General features: G+C 42.2%; 1 pseudogene; it reads right to left on the reverse strand.

Annotated features, from left to right (window-relative positions):
* Positions 1-767: 767 nt before the first annotated feature.
* LOC130161034 (coagulation factor XIII A chain-like) lies at positions 768-8,487 on the reverse strand (annotated as a pseudogene).
* Positions 8,488-14,920: the final 6,433 nt, after the last annotated feature.

Genomic DNA, 14,920 nt, shown 5'->3' on the forward strand with positions numbered 1-14,920 from the left:
GGGGGCGGGGGGGCGGGGGCGCTTCTGAACAACACACTGAGGTGAGTTCAGGCTGAGGAAGTCCTGTACATGTGTACAGTTTAAAGTACTTGTACTGTACACGAGTATTTCCATTTCCTGCTACTGTGTACTTCTACTACATTTATTCAATAACTTCAGATACTTTGTGGATTCAGAATAAAATCGACACGTAAATTAAAACGTTATTATAAGTTAAAATAAGACCTACAGTATATTTTATATAGATAGATAAACAGATAGATAGAGAGAGAGAGAGAGAGAGAGAGAGACAGAGAGAGAGAGAGACAGAGAGAGACTGAGAGAGAGAGAGAGAGAGAGAGAGAGAGACAGAGAGAGAGAGAGAAGAGAGAGAGACAGAGAGAGAGAGAGACAGAGAGAGACTGAGAGAGAGAGAGAGAGAGAGAGAGAGAGACAGAGAGAGAGAGAGAGAGAGAGAGACAGAGAGAGAGAGAGACAGAGAGAGACTGAGAGAGAGAGAGAGAGAGAGAGAGAGAGAGACAGAGAGAGAGAGAGAGAGAGAGAGAGAGACAGAAGAGAGAGAGAGAGAGAGAGAGACAGAGAGAGAGAGAGACAGAGAGAGACTGAGAGAGAGAGAGAGAGAGAGAGAGAGACAGAGAGAGACTGAGAGAGAGAGAGAGAGAGAGAGAGAGAGAGAGACAGAGAGAGACAGACAGAGAGAGAGAGAGACAGAGAGACAGAGAGACAGATAGATAATAATAGTCGTTGACACCTTCAGTGCTTTTGAATATGCTTTTATTGTTAGCAGACAGGTTCAGTATTAATAGCAGGTATTAAAAAACATAATCACATTAGATTTGATCTGATAAGAGACTGAAATTAAAAATGATTTTGCTCATTAAGCAGATTTTATAATCAGACTTTGTGTCGTTGCTGTTGGTCGGAGGCTGCCGGCCTCCTGACTGTCAGCTCCGCCCGACTGTCGGTGGCACTTATTGATTGAAAGGCGTTGATTGATTAATATTTCACGTCAACTGATTCTGTCAGAGTGGAGATCTGACAGAGCCGAGCTGCTGTCACACTCCCTCACACCGGTCCAGCTGTGTCCAGCTGTGTCCAGCTGTGTCCAACTCACTGGTTTTGTTAACACTTCACTTTTCTAATCTCATTTCTCCATGAAAACTGATTTTTTATTTTAATTTAATGATTAAACTGGACATCAAGTTCCCCTCGTGAACATAAGTGCAGTTGAATTGTTAATTTAATAGAAAACGGATTAAAACTAATTCAATTTTATCTCAATATTAACAAAACAGCTGGATGGAAACACTCCTGTCTATTTAATTTGTGTGATTTCATTCTGGGTCTGTTTGTCTTAGTGAGTTCCAACGAAAGGAAATCTTTAATAAATTGTTTCTAACACACTATTACGTAATCATAAGTAAGTTATAATTGTACAGTATGTAATTAAGTCTTTTATCTATTATTTAATATTATAACTGTTACATTAAACATTTGCATCTGCTTACAATTACACTGTAGTGTGTTATAAACTGTTCATTACATTTTACATATTGCTTCTAAATGCTAAACAGGGGGAGTTGAAATAAAGTATCTAATAACTGATGTATGTTCACAATAGTCTGACCTCTGACCTCTGACCTCTGACCTACACGTGTCTGAATTAAGTTCGAGAAGAAAACAAATTGTTAAAAAGGTAACTTGTGGTGTTTGTTGGCTACGCCCACTCAGTCTGAAGCTGCTGTGATTGGTGGAAATAATGAGGGTTAGGATTCTGTGAACCAGTCGTCTCAGGGTGAGATGATGACATCAACATGTCCCGACACCTGAAAAAACACACCTGGATGTCAACAGATGAACTAATAACAGTTCAGTTAAGCTAACTTTTCTAATGCTAACATATTAAAATGCCTGGTATTTATGATATATATGTTTTTATTATCGTTGCTATATAAACAAATAAATAAAAATCTGATATGCAAATAAAACAATAACAATAAATAGATAAAATCAAACAAAGAAAAAACAGGAAAGAAAGAAGATTTTAACAGCTACTACTTGTTAGCATGCAAAAGCTAACATGCTACCATGATCACAAACAACATGGATATATGTTAATGTTCACTAGGTTCATTTTGAGCTAGATGCTAACTTTAGCATTTTACAGTAATATTCCTACAGTTAATATTCATGTTAATTATTTAAAATATACTAGCATGTTGATATTTAGCATGTAACATCTAGCAAGCTAGCTTTTCTTTGCAGGTATAGGCTACACATGTTTGTTGTCTATCCTGTCTGTAGAAGTGAAGCTCATGTTTGGTAGCTTTAGCAGCTGTGCCTTAAGCTAAATGCTAAATTTAGCATATAGCAGTAACATGCTTATTGTTTTAATATCATAAAGTAACAGAATGCTAATGTGTAGTGTATATAACACTAACAGACTAGCCTATTAATATTAGCAAATGTAAATGGCCAAGTATGTTTGCTAATGTTTAATCGGTTAAGTAGCTGTGCTAAATGCTAAATTTAGCATAGTGCTGTAGCATGTGAATGCAGTGAATGTTTGAACCAAATTTTATGACATATTTTATCAAATGTTTCACTCTGGACTCGACCGTTGAACATGGCACATCGCATGATGACAGAAATATATGATATGGAGATAACTGGTCCTGTCTGTTTTAGAAACCAGTGATATGAACAGAGGTCGTTGCTAGGTTACCTCAGACAGGTTGCTGCTGTTCAACTGCGCTACAAGGCATCGGGGTCCATCCAGCCGAGGGGTGAACTCCTCCGTCCAGGAGAATGAGGACTGAGAATTGATGACGCTGAAACACACACAGAGGTTAAAACACACAACATCTGTCAACACCTTACCACAGGTGTGTAAGTTTACGTGTGTTACCTGTAGTTACGCGTCCTGTCACTCATGAGTCCAGGTCCCTCCATGGCCACGTGGACGTTGTGCAGGGGGAAGTTGAAGGGGTTGGTGAAGGAGACGGTCACATACATCCGCTGCTGCACCTGAGGCGTGCCGCTCACCTGCAACCACAGAAGAAGAAGAGCAGAGTTTAGTTCCACTGTCGGGTGTGTGTGTGTGTGCGTGTGTGTGTGTGTGTGTGATTTTACCGTCATGGTGAGGCTGGGGGTCTGCAGGTTGACCACCTTGATGGCGCTCACTGATTGGTCGTCAGCCTGTCCAGTCACAACGAAGTGGAGGCAGAGCTGAGCGCCCAGGTGAGGCATGTACTCCTGAGCTAAGATCTTAAACATCACACGCTCCGCTGCAACACACACACACACACACACACACACACACACACTTTAGTACCATAATCGTAACGGAGTTTGGATCACACAGGACTGTCAGGTGACTGCTGCCGTCGCTCACTCTGGTAGGGCGTCACTGTGACACTGAAGCTCTGATCTTTGAACTGACTGGCTGTGATTCCGTGTAGAAGACGACCGAGCCGGACAGGTGAGCTTGGACAGAACGGGGGTATTCACCCTGGTTCTGGAATTCCAAGGCCAGGTTCACGTCCTGACCCAGGTGGCACTGGAGAGAGGGATGGAGGGAAGACGGACAGACGTCATGACGGAGGTATTTTTCTGAGTTACTAAAGGAAACGTTGGCGGATGTATTTATTAAACATCCGGTTTGATGCTCTTGATTCTGTGTCCATTTAATGTTTGTCAGTTTACAGTTTACAGAGCAATGAAGAGTAAAAGTTCTCTTGCTCAGTCTTGTGCCGCTCTTCGTTCATAACAAAAGGACATTTACGTTCAGTCTTTCAGTGGATATTACTGTGGATTCTTTTACACCAGGCGTCTCCAGCCTCTTTCACCTGCTTTGGTTAAATAAAGGTCTGAGAGCTGCTCATGTCCGACATCACTGTTACATTTATTCACACATCGTATCAAAACACAACATCCACAAACATCTGAAACTCACATCAGACAAAAATCTGCAACTAAACCTCCATAAATCTGATTAGAGATCAGTTCATCCAGTGGTTCATAACAAATGTAAACAAACACGGGGCTAAAGTGGAGGCCTGCGGTTTAACTCACTGTATCCATGGCAACATATTCTCAGTTTAGTTTATATCTGTTCTGATAGATGAGTTCACGCTTTCAGTTTGAACCATGCATTCAATCACTAACATGTCGTATCATAGTAGTTACTGTAAGATCACCTGAGACGCCTATAGCTTCAGCTAACCCACCAATTAGCTTTAGCTAACATTAGCAGGACTCTTGCTTCAGGTGGTGGGTTTTAATATTCACTATTTCCATGGAAATCACACATGGATGGATGGACAGGTGGATGAATGTAACGACAACGATGAACGTATGCAGGGTTAAATGTACTGACGTGACGCGTGTGTTACCTGTCCAGCACTGATGGCGACAGACAGCTGGGTCTGAGGCAGCTCAGAGTGATCCCTCTCACAGCCGTATTCCTCCGCCCGAGCCATAGTCCTGCTGTCATCTGCACTTCCTGCAGACACAGACCAGGTGAGTACAGGTGGAGCTACAACTCCTCCTAACTCCCACAAGCTTGAATTAGATCTTTGTGTGTGTGTGTGTGTGTGTGTGTGTGTGTGTGTGTGTGTGTGTGTTACCTTCAGGATGCTTGTAGGTGATTGTGATGTCCATAGGTGCTGGGCTGCCAACAGCTTTGGTGTAAATAGCCTGTCCAATGTGAGTCTTATCCACCCTGAATGGACTCAGAGTCCCGTAGCGATCCCGCTTTTGGAAGACCACGTCACTGTTCACCTGGACGGAGGGAAAACATCATTATAAAATTTATAACCTTTAAGAAAACGCAGTAATTGTGCTTCTTTTTTGCCATGAAAGATTTCAAACGTTTATGAGCTCTGAGAGACGAAATGTCTAAAAAATGCTGAACCTCAGCGAAGACAAATCCAGAGTCAAACTGGTGGCACAGCAGACCCTCTTTAATGGCACTGACTGAGGCTGGACCGCAGCGGAAATGTCCTGTAAACCAAACACAGAGACGCGTTTATCATCCATCACTCCACCTGTTTTACTCATCCACCTGGACGTCTGTCCTACCATCACTGGTCTCCTGGGGCGTGGCGTCCACCACCTGCCATCCTGCGAGGCCGGGCGGCAGGTCAGGACGCGTCATGAACACCTCGTTCCAGCAGTGGTAGTTCCTACAGGCCGGGACAGAAAAACGTAGTTTCACACTGTCACAGACTTTATATAAAACCAAAAACATCACATACCACGTGTCTGTTCAGTTCAAAGACCCAGGGAAAAGCAGGTATCTACTAACACTGCAGGTCACGACTCTCACAGTTTGAAAACTTCTGAACGAGTCGAATAAATCAATTTAGAGTTTATTAGATATGATTATGTGATTGGGCACGACTACATTAAAACTTTCTTGACACGAAAACTGATTTCGGGTTTAAGCCATCACTCAGTAAAATACGGGTTTGGTAAGTAAAGAAAACCCTGCTGGCCTGGACCAACCAGATGGAGTCCCTGGTGTGGCGTTTGTCCGGCGTCCCGTCAGGCTTGAAGATGAGGTCGGTCTTCAGGTTGCCCGTGTTGTCGTGAGCTGAGGAGAAGTTGGTGATGACCCTCGACGGGATGCCGAGGCAACGCAGGACTGCAGAGATGTGAAATATTTAAACGCCGTGTTAAAACGCGATATCTGAACATGCGTATCGCGGCGACAGCGTGAGCTCTTACAGGTGTTGAAGACTCCGGCGAACACCCAGCACTGGGCGAAGCAGATGGGGACGCCGGTGTTGACGTACTGCAGCAGGATTTTGACGCTGCCTGTCCAAGATGTCGGGGGCGTGCCCATGGAGAAGTCCTCGCTCCAGTTCCCCACCAACACACCGTTGTCGTCCTGAGAGTTCAGCTGCGGGCAGAGGGAGGTCAAAGGTCAGGGAATGTCTGACACTGAGCCAATCATCGAGAGACGAGAAGTTCATCCTCTCGTGACCTTGTCCCAGATTTTTAACTGACAAAAGTTCCTATTTTATTCCTAAAAACACTGATATAATGAGCAGGTATTTAACAATGAACACTTGTAATTAACAGATAAATATGAGCTTATTTTCAAGAGATAATGAGGAAAGTTTCTAGGAAATTAGCTTGAAATTACACGACCGTTAAAACAAAGTGTTTCCGACCAATCTGAAATATATTTAATCAAACACACTCAGAGTGTCTGAGAAGACTGAGTAACCACAGCTCATTCACAGTCATTCACGTGAAGCAGTTTTCCCGCTCTGTGTCCTCACCATGGCCGACCCCTTCCTGACCAGTTTGATGATGTTGCCTCGGTTGTAGATCGGCATCCGAGACGCATCCAGGATGTAAATGCAGGCGTCTAAAATTCCACGTTCAAACTGCAGAGAGAGAAAATACACTCACCTCAACTCCATTCTTTTTCTAATGATGTGTGTGTGTGTGTGTGTGTGTGTGTGTGTGTGCGTGTGTGTGTGCGTGTGTGTACCTGTCCGTACGTCCAGTTGCGGTGTGACACGGCTCCGACTGAGCCCTGGAAGATCACACCTGTGTCGTTGAGGACGTACTCCCTCCGCTCGCCATCGTTAGGGACAAACACGGCGTCATCTGCAAAGACAAAAACAGACGACACGTCGTCTTCCACGTGTTTTATAGGTATGAAAATATGTAATTAGGGTTCTAACCCCTCATCTTACAAATTTACCTCACACCTACGGGACAATATTCTCTACAAAAGCCTCTGTGATAATAGAAGCCACCATTATGGATTTTTTGCTAATTAGCATAATGTAAAATGAAAAACAGTAAAATTAATAGATCAATACCATATTTGGTTTCCAGCCTTTGGGGACCGAGAGACACATTTCTGTTATAAATTAGCAAAATCAGTTGAAAAACATGGCCGCCATCAGCCAAGGGAGTACGTCTACCAAAGCATTCATTAGCTAAAAGTCGTCTGCTTCTCTTTAGTCACAGAATCGTAACTAAGATTTGTTAAAGTTCTGTTAAATATAAATTATAGCAGCTTTAAATTTCAGAAAAATCTGACTAAAACTCCGAGACAGGACAGAAGAACGTCCCTCTGAGGACAGACAGAACTTCCCTCAGCCACTAGGAGGCAGTGAAAGGTGAATGCAGGTGTTCGTACCTGGACACCAGGCGTTGAAGAGCATGTACAGGTCGGTGCTGGGGTCCCTCTTGGTCCTCTGCAGGCCGCCGCCCACCATGACGGCCACGTAAGTCCGAAACTTCCCCACGACGGCGTCGGCTGTCGGGGTGACGCCCAGCATCAAAGTCTCACCGCTGGTCTCCAGGATCCGGCCCGTCCACGGGCCGCCGTTACGGTTCCCGAACGTCACCACCACCTGGGTGCCCTTACTGGGAGAGGGGTTGGAGCCTGAGGAGGAGGAGGAGGAGGATTAGTGATGAAGAGGAGAGGACACTTGCCTTGTTTAGGAAAATACATTTTTGAAATGTTCATAAAATAATAAAAATGGTAAAAGTAAAAGTAAATTCATTTGTTTTTAAACTGATGACAAAACGTGTCTAAATTAAGAAATGCTGTATTTCAGATGTTTCTGTGAACATCTGTCGCACAGCAGCTCAGAGTCTGATGTGTGTTTCTAATGACAGTGCCGGGGGGAGTGTGTGTACTAATTAGCCAGCCAAATGAATGGGAGGCTGCCTAACGAACCGACGGTCGTCTAATTGCTCGGTGGTAACAAACGTCTCTTCATCAGCTAATTGGTTAACGAGGGAGCGGGAGGGCTGCGGCAACTGAGTGACGCCCTGTGACACAGACCACGCCCCCCAGTACATGTCGCCGAAACAGACAGGAGCTTTAATGTGGTTACACTTTAATATAATAATGTGTAATAATGATTTTATTAACTCATGAAATCAGTTTTAATCATATATTTTATTTATGATACTTGACATTTAGGGATAAAGTGACATTTCTTTACCTCCTTCACATCTCAACACATCTGATATTCTTACATAATTTCTTTTAATATTCTGAATCTGTATTATATGTTTTAATAAATCACTGTTCTTAAACACTGGCTGCTGGATTTTAATACTTATTTTGGTGCAGAAATGTAAGTATCAAAAATAAAAGTTGGCATCAAATCTTTGGTCAGATTCTGAATTTTTTGAGCAGATTGAATGAAAATGTATTTTATTTAGACAAAGCGAGTTTACACATTTAATATTTGACAGATTTTCAACAAAGTATATTTGAAGGAAACATAATAAGCTGGGTTATATTTTGTGAGAGAAGAGGTCAGGGGTCAGACTCACCAATCAGGAACTCCACCTGGAAGTCGTCTCCCTCGGCGAACGGGCGGTTGAAGGTGACCCTCATGACGAACTCCAGACCGCGTCGGACCACCAGGTTCTCGATGTCGTAGGCGGATGTGAAGTGGTTCGGTTTGTTGATCTGCTGACACATGTCGACGCTGACGGCCGACAGAGACCCTGAGGGGAGGAGTTAAACCACCCGGGTTCATCAACAACCATCGCTTCTTCTTCAAGTTTAAAATTCAGACTCTGATGAATAAACGTTCATTTTATCATGTTTCACTTTTTCAAGCTAAAATATCAAATATATGAATTTTATTGAACTAATAAGGAAATTTAGTTTGTTATCCGACATAAAAGAAGGTCGTTCACCTGGTTAAAGCAGCAGTAAAAACATGTGGTTAAAATAACTTCACTGAGTGTAAATCTATTCATCATATTTATTTAAAGTTAATTATTAAATAAAGGTCCAACGGCTGATGTCAGTGATTTTAAATACTAATAATAAGTCCATTAAATCTGCCTGTTACAGTAACTGTTCTCTGCCTTTAACTAAACTTATGTAGCTGCGATGATTAGTCAATTCTTTTTTTAAATTCTTTTTTAATAATGATTTTGTCATTTTTAAAGTAAATTAAACGATTGTTTCTGATTCGTTGCTTTTCATGGCAGAATATTTCTGGGTTTTGGAAAAAAAGACATTTGAAGGACATTTTTCACTATTTTCTGATATTTTGAATCAGTTCATTGAGAAATACATGAATAATAATTTGTTAGATGTGGTACATGTCGATGACACGGCTCTTACCTCCATCAGGTGGGTGTCCTCTGGGCGTGGCCTCTGCGTCAGCACTTTCATCAAAAGCTTCAAACTCAGGGAAATCGTCATCCTCAGTCGTGAGGTTGGAGGTCGGCACCTAAAGATTATTCAAAAAATAATCAATCAATAAATAAAGAGAAATAAATCTGAACTGAATATTTCACTTCCTGGTTGTAGCTGTGTGATACCGGCTGAGCGTAGCGCCCCCTGTAGGAGGTTGGTCCGTCGTTTGAACGAGACATGATGGTCACTGGAGAGAGAGAAAATATTTAACAAAAAAATTAATTGCATGTTTTAATCAAATCTGAGCAACATAAAAATATTAAAGAAAACAATTCAATGATTTTAGAACATGGAGGTAAAATCTGCATTAAATGTTCAACAGACAGGATGAAATAAACATTAAATATTATTATAATAATATATTGAAGTAAAAGTACATACTGTAGTGAAATGTGGATTGTATTTCAAATTAAATTCTTTTTATGTAAAATCTGAAAAGTGAGTAAAGCTGTTGAATAAAATCAGCGCAGTAAAAATAAAACGTAACTTCTTTAGTGAAATACCAGATAAATTTACGTCTTTGAGATATTGAATAAAAAATATTGAATAAAATGAAAAATGAATAAGGATCATTTCATTTTAAAACATCACAACAACATCCTTTAAAAACAACAGAAACGACACAACTAAAAATATCATAATGCATAATAAAATAATATAAAAATAAAAATGATACTTAAATATTGAATATGAAAAAAGAAACAGCAGCATGTGAGTCTCACCTCTTCGTCTGTCGAGTCTCCGATGATCAGATCGACTTCAACACCAGTTTATATACACACTACTTCCTCTTTCCACACACACACACACACACACACACACACACACACAGAGACACACACACACACACACACAGACAGAGACACACACACAGAGACACACGCACACACACACACACACACACAGAGACACACACACACACACACACACGCACACACACACGCACACACACACACCTACACACACACACACACACACACACACACAGAGACACACACACACAGAGACACACACACACACAGACACACAGACAGAGACACACACACACACACACACACACACACACACACACACACACACAGACACACACACACACACAGACACACACACACACACACACACACACACACACACACACACACACACACACACAGACACACACACACACAGACACACACACACACAGAGACACACACACACACAGAGACACACACACACACACACAGAGACACACACACACACACACAGACACACACACACACACACACTAATGTGTTTTGTTTATGTTTTTGTTCACAGATTACAGTCACACCATCTCTACTTTTACACTGTTCCTATTATTGAATTTACAGTAACAATAAAACTGATACATTTCTGATCAGTATCAATCAAATGTATTGAAAACAATTTTCTTTTTTTTTAAGTCAAAACCCTGGAAGAGTGAAGCCAATCTATACTTACAAGATAAAGTATAGATTCGAATCGTGTGTGTGTGTGTGTGTGTAGGTGTGTGTGTGTAGGTGTGCGTGTGTGTGTGTGTAGGTGTGTGTGTGTTTGTGTGCGTGTGTGTGTGTGTGTGTGTGTGTGTGTGTGTGGTGTAGGTGTGTGTGTTGTGTGTAGTGTGTGTGTGCGTGTGTGTGTGTAGGTGTGTGTGTGTGTGTGTGTGTGTGTAGGTGTGTGTGTGTGTGTTGTGTGTGTGTGTGTGTGTGTGTGTGTGTGTGTGTAGGTGTGTGTGTGTGTTGTGTGTAGGTGTGTGTGTGTGTGTGTGTGTAGGTGTGTGTGTTTGTGTGCGTGTGTGTGTGTGTGTGTGTGTGTAGGTGTGTGTGTGTGTGCGTGTGAGTGTGTGTGTGTGTGTGTGTGTGTGTAGGTGTGTGTGTGTGTGTGTGTGTGTGTGTGTGTGTGTGTAGGTGTGTGTGTGCGTGTGTGTGTGTGTGGTGTGTGTAGGTGTGTGCGTGTGTGTAGGTGTGTGTGTGTAGGTGTGTGTGTTGTGTGTAGGTGTGCGTGTGTGTGTGTGTGTGTGTGTGTAGGTGTGTGCGTGTGTGTAGGTGTGTGTGGTGTGTGTGTGTGTAGGTGGTGTGTGTGTGTGTGTGTGTAGGTGTGTGTGTGTGTAGGTGTGTGTGTGTGTAGTGTGTGTGTGCGTGTGTGTGTGTGTGTGTGTGTGTGTGTAGGTGTGTGCGTGTGTGTAGGTGTGTGTGTGTGTGTGTGTGCGTGTGTGTGTGTGTAGGTGTGTGCGTGTGTGTAGGTGTGTGTGTAGGTGTGTGCGTGTGTGTAGGTGTGTGTGTGTGTGTGTGTGTGTGTGTGTAGGTGACCTCGACCCAAACAAACCGACTTGTGTCACAGTGTTTACAACAAACAGCTGACAGATGCAGAAACTCGTCATTTTCTGCTGATGTTCACGGTTCAGACAGAAATGAACTTTCTTTATCTTTCTGATCATTTTAGTCACGACTCAGGGTTATAGCTTTTATTTCTACATACAGTAGATGTTTTTATTTTATATGAACATATATTTAAATTGCTGAGCTACAGGTGGTTTTTATTCTGTTTTTACCTTCACTGGTTGATGAAGTTCAGTTTCAACAGAATAAGAAAACAGCTGATTTAAAACGGAAGTTCTGCATTTTCATTAAAACCCTCTGAGATCATGGAAGTTGTGCAGTTTTATGTAGTTTTATATTTTTGCATAAAAAGCCGTTTCCTCTGCAGCAACTTCCTCTGACCTCGAGCAGGTCGTCGTGACACGCTGCAGCTGATTGGTCAGATGTGCAGCTTCCTGTTTGCAGAGCAACGTCTCAACAGCAAACTCACAGAGAGAGAGGCGTCAGAGCGAAGGTACGACACAGGTGCAGAGACAGATGCTCTCGTTAGCATCGTTAGCAGAGCTTGGCGTCTTGCTCCAAGGCTAACCCACGACAAAACAAGCCAGGTAGTGAGTACAGACACTGATACCTGTACTAGTAAAGTTGGACACTTTAACATGGGAGTCTCTGGGGACTGACTCACTGTTGGAGCCGGACTCTAGTGGTCGTTAGAGGAACTGCAGCCTCGGAGGTTGGAACTTGTAGTTTTCCCCTACACTAGTATTTGAGTCTAATTAATTTAATAATAATAAAAAGACAAAATACAAAATAAATGAAGCTAAACGTGCATTTGATTGACAGCGTCATTTGTCGATTTTTATACAGATATCGTGGAATCTTTTGGTCACAATAATCATGGTGGTTAAAATCTGATATCGTACCGACATTACTGCAGAGAAACCTAATTTCTAACCCGACCTGAGGATCACCAAACTCCGTAGGATTCATCATCTGGAGGACGTGAGTGTCTGAACAAACCTCATGACAACACATCCAAACATGGTGGTGTACGTCTTTGAAAAGGGTCGATTCAGCAGGTTGTCAGAACAGATCAGGATCAGATGTTTGTGAATGAACTGGGAAGTTGCTTTAGTCTCTACAGATGAAACCTGAAGTTTCCTGCGTTAAAGAACAAAAGATTTATTTTAATTTGAAGGATTTTGGCCTGTAAACAAAAGTAAACATGTTCTTAAATGTCGTCTCCTCTAAAACTAAATGCAGATGTCAGGACGCGTCGAACCGTCTCTCTCTGCTGCGACGTCTCATCCGTCTCCACACGACGTGATGAAATGTAAGAGGAGTTTTTCTGTGGTCGCCGGGCAGACAGCCAGACGTGAGTAAACCAAAGTCTTCAGGTTTCAGGCTGATTCGTCCCCCAGAGGACGAGTCACCGTCTCTCACCTCCTAATCTGCCTGACTCATCAGGACCGACTGCGGGTTATTATGGTCTGTCAGCAGAAATGGACGGGACGGACAGAAGGACGGGAGGGGAGAGGCACAAAAATCATGAGCCAAGAGGACGATAAAAGGCTGCACCGTGTCCCTGGGGTCAAGTCCAAATGTGGACGGGTCATCGCATGTCTAATGTCCACAAGAAGAAATTAAAAAATATAATAAGGATAGAAAAGGAAAGGACAGAAGGAGGACACGCTGGGACAAATCAAATACAGCAAAGGACAGAATGAGACAGAAGAAGGAAGTGTTACCTTAATTATTGTACACATCTGGATTATTTTAAATATAACTTTACCATATAAACTATTATTCAAGTTTATTGTATTATTAATAAACTTTACTTCACTGAGATTATCATATACTTCCATTATCAGTTGCAGGACTTTATAATTCCACATATATAATTTGTAGGTGTAACATTTAAGTTTATTATTTACAACCCCTTTAGTGTGGAGCACCTTTGGTTCCCACCTGCCGTTGTTTCCAGGGGGACAGGTGTGAATGTGACAGTCTGTAAACTGCACATGTAACTGCAGAGAGAGCAGATTAAAGTTCAACTGTCCTGCCGTGTCCGTCGTGATTATCGAACACAGGTAAAGAAAAGTTGTAGAGAAAGTGAAAGAAGGAACGAGCAGAAGGGAAAATCAGAGGTTAAAAACAACGTAGGACAAAGAGGACGGACATTAAAGAGAGAGGGACAGACGGGAGATAAAAAGAAGGAGAGAAGTTAAAAAGAAGTCAAACCTTTCTGTAATATCTGATGCTGTGCAGGTCAACGTGTCTCTGACACAGAAGAAGAAGAAGAAGAAGAAGAAGAAGAAGAGGAAGTGAGAGCAGAGGAGGTCACTCTGCTCCTCTGACATGTTGCTGCTGTTTACAGAGTTATCACTGAATTTCATGTCAATTCATTTTAATTTATAACAATAATAACAATCATTTATTATTTATTACTAATAATGAACAACTTCACTGGTGAAAGTAACTTTGTTCGTCTGTGACTGAGCGAATCCTCAGAGGAGCAGGACCAACCTGTGGAGATTCATGATCCCCAGAGGTTGAAGCCTGGTGACTTCGCTGATCCCCTGGCTTTATCTTTAGCGCCTCCATGAGGTCGACAAACATGTGGATCACCACATCTGGTTCAGAGATTCATGGTCCCCTGAGGATGAACTGACTTTTCATCTAGTGCCACCATGAGGTTGACTTTTTTTTTTCTTTGTAAAATATCTTGACAACTAATGGACAGATTGCCATGACGATAAGTACAGATATTCATGGTGCCCTGATGATGAACCCTAATGACTTTTATGATACATTCACTTTTCATGTTGCGACACCAGTGGGTCAAAGTTTGTACTTCGCCTGTGAAATAACTCAATATCTACTAAATAGATTTGTACAAAATTTTGTAGAGACACTCATGGTCCCCAGAGGCTGTTTCCTGTTGCTCTGCATGGCTTGTGCACTGGCTAACACTGACACATTAACAGAAATGCTGATTAATGAACCAGACTCAAACATCTCCACAGCAGTTTTCATGTTCCCCTGAGGATTAATCTGGGGGGTTAAGTGTCTTTTAATGTGCAGTATAAGTCGAAGGTTTAAATGTTTTCAGACAGACTGTGAAAATGTCGTAGGTAGAGAGCAGTGAGAGGAAACAAAAGACTTCAGTTTGACAGTTTCCACATTTAGCTTCTCTCCTCCAGAGAACCACGAGGGAATCTGCTGAATAAACCTCATTTCCAAGCTCACAACATGACAAGCAGCCAGGAGACGGAGAGCAAAGATCCCTGTGGTCACTGTAAAACAGAAACACAAGAAGAGACGATGATGAAAAAGCAAATGAAAGAGCAGGAGAGGTTTTGTGCAGAGGAAGTCCTCATATTGAATTATTCTCCTTTTG

Source organism: Seriola aureovittata, chromosome 20 (assembly GCF_021018895.1).
Source record: "Seriola aureovittata isolate HTS-2021-v1 ecotype China chromosome 20, ASM2101889v1, whole genome shotgun sequence".
In the NCBI taxonomy this organism is placed as follows: Eukaryota; Metazoa; Chordata; class Actinopteri; order Carangiformes; family Carangidae; genus Seriola; species Seriola aureovittata.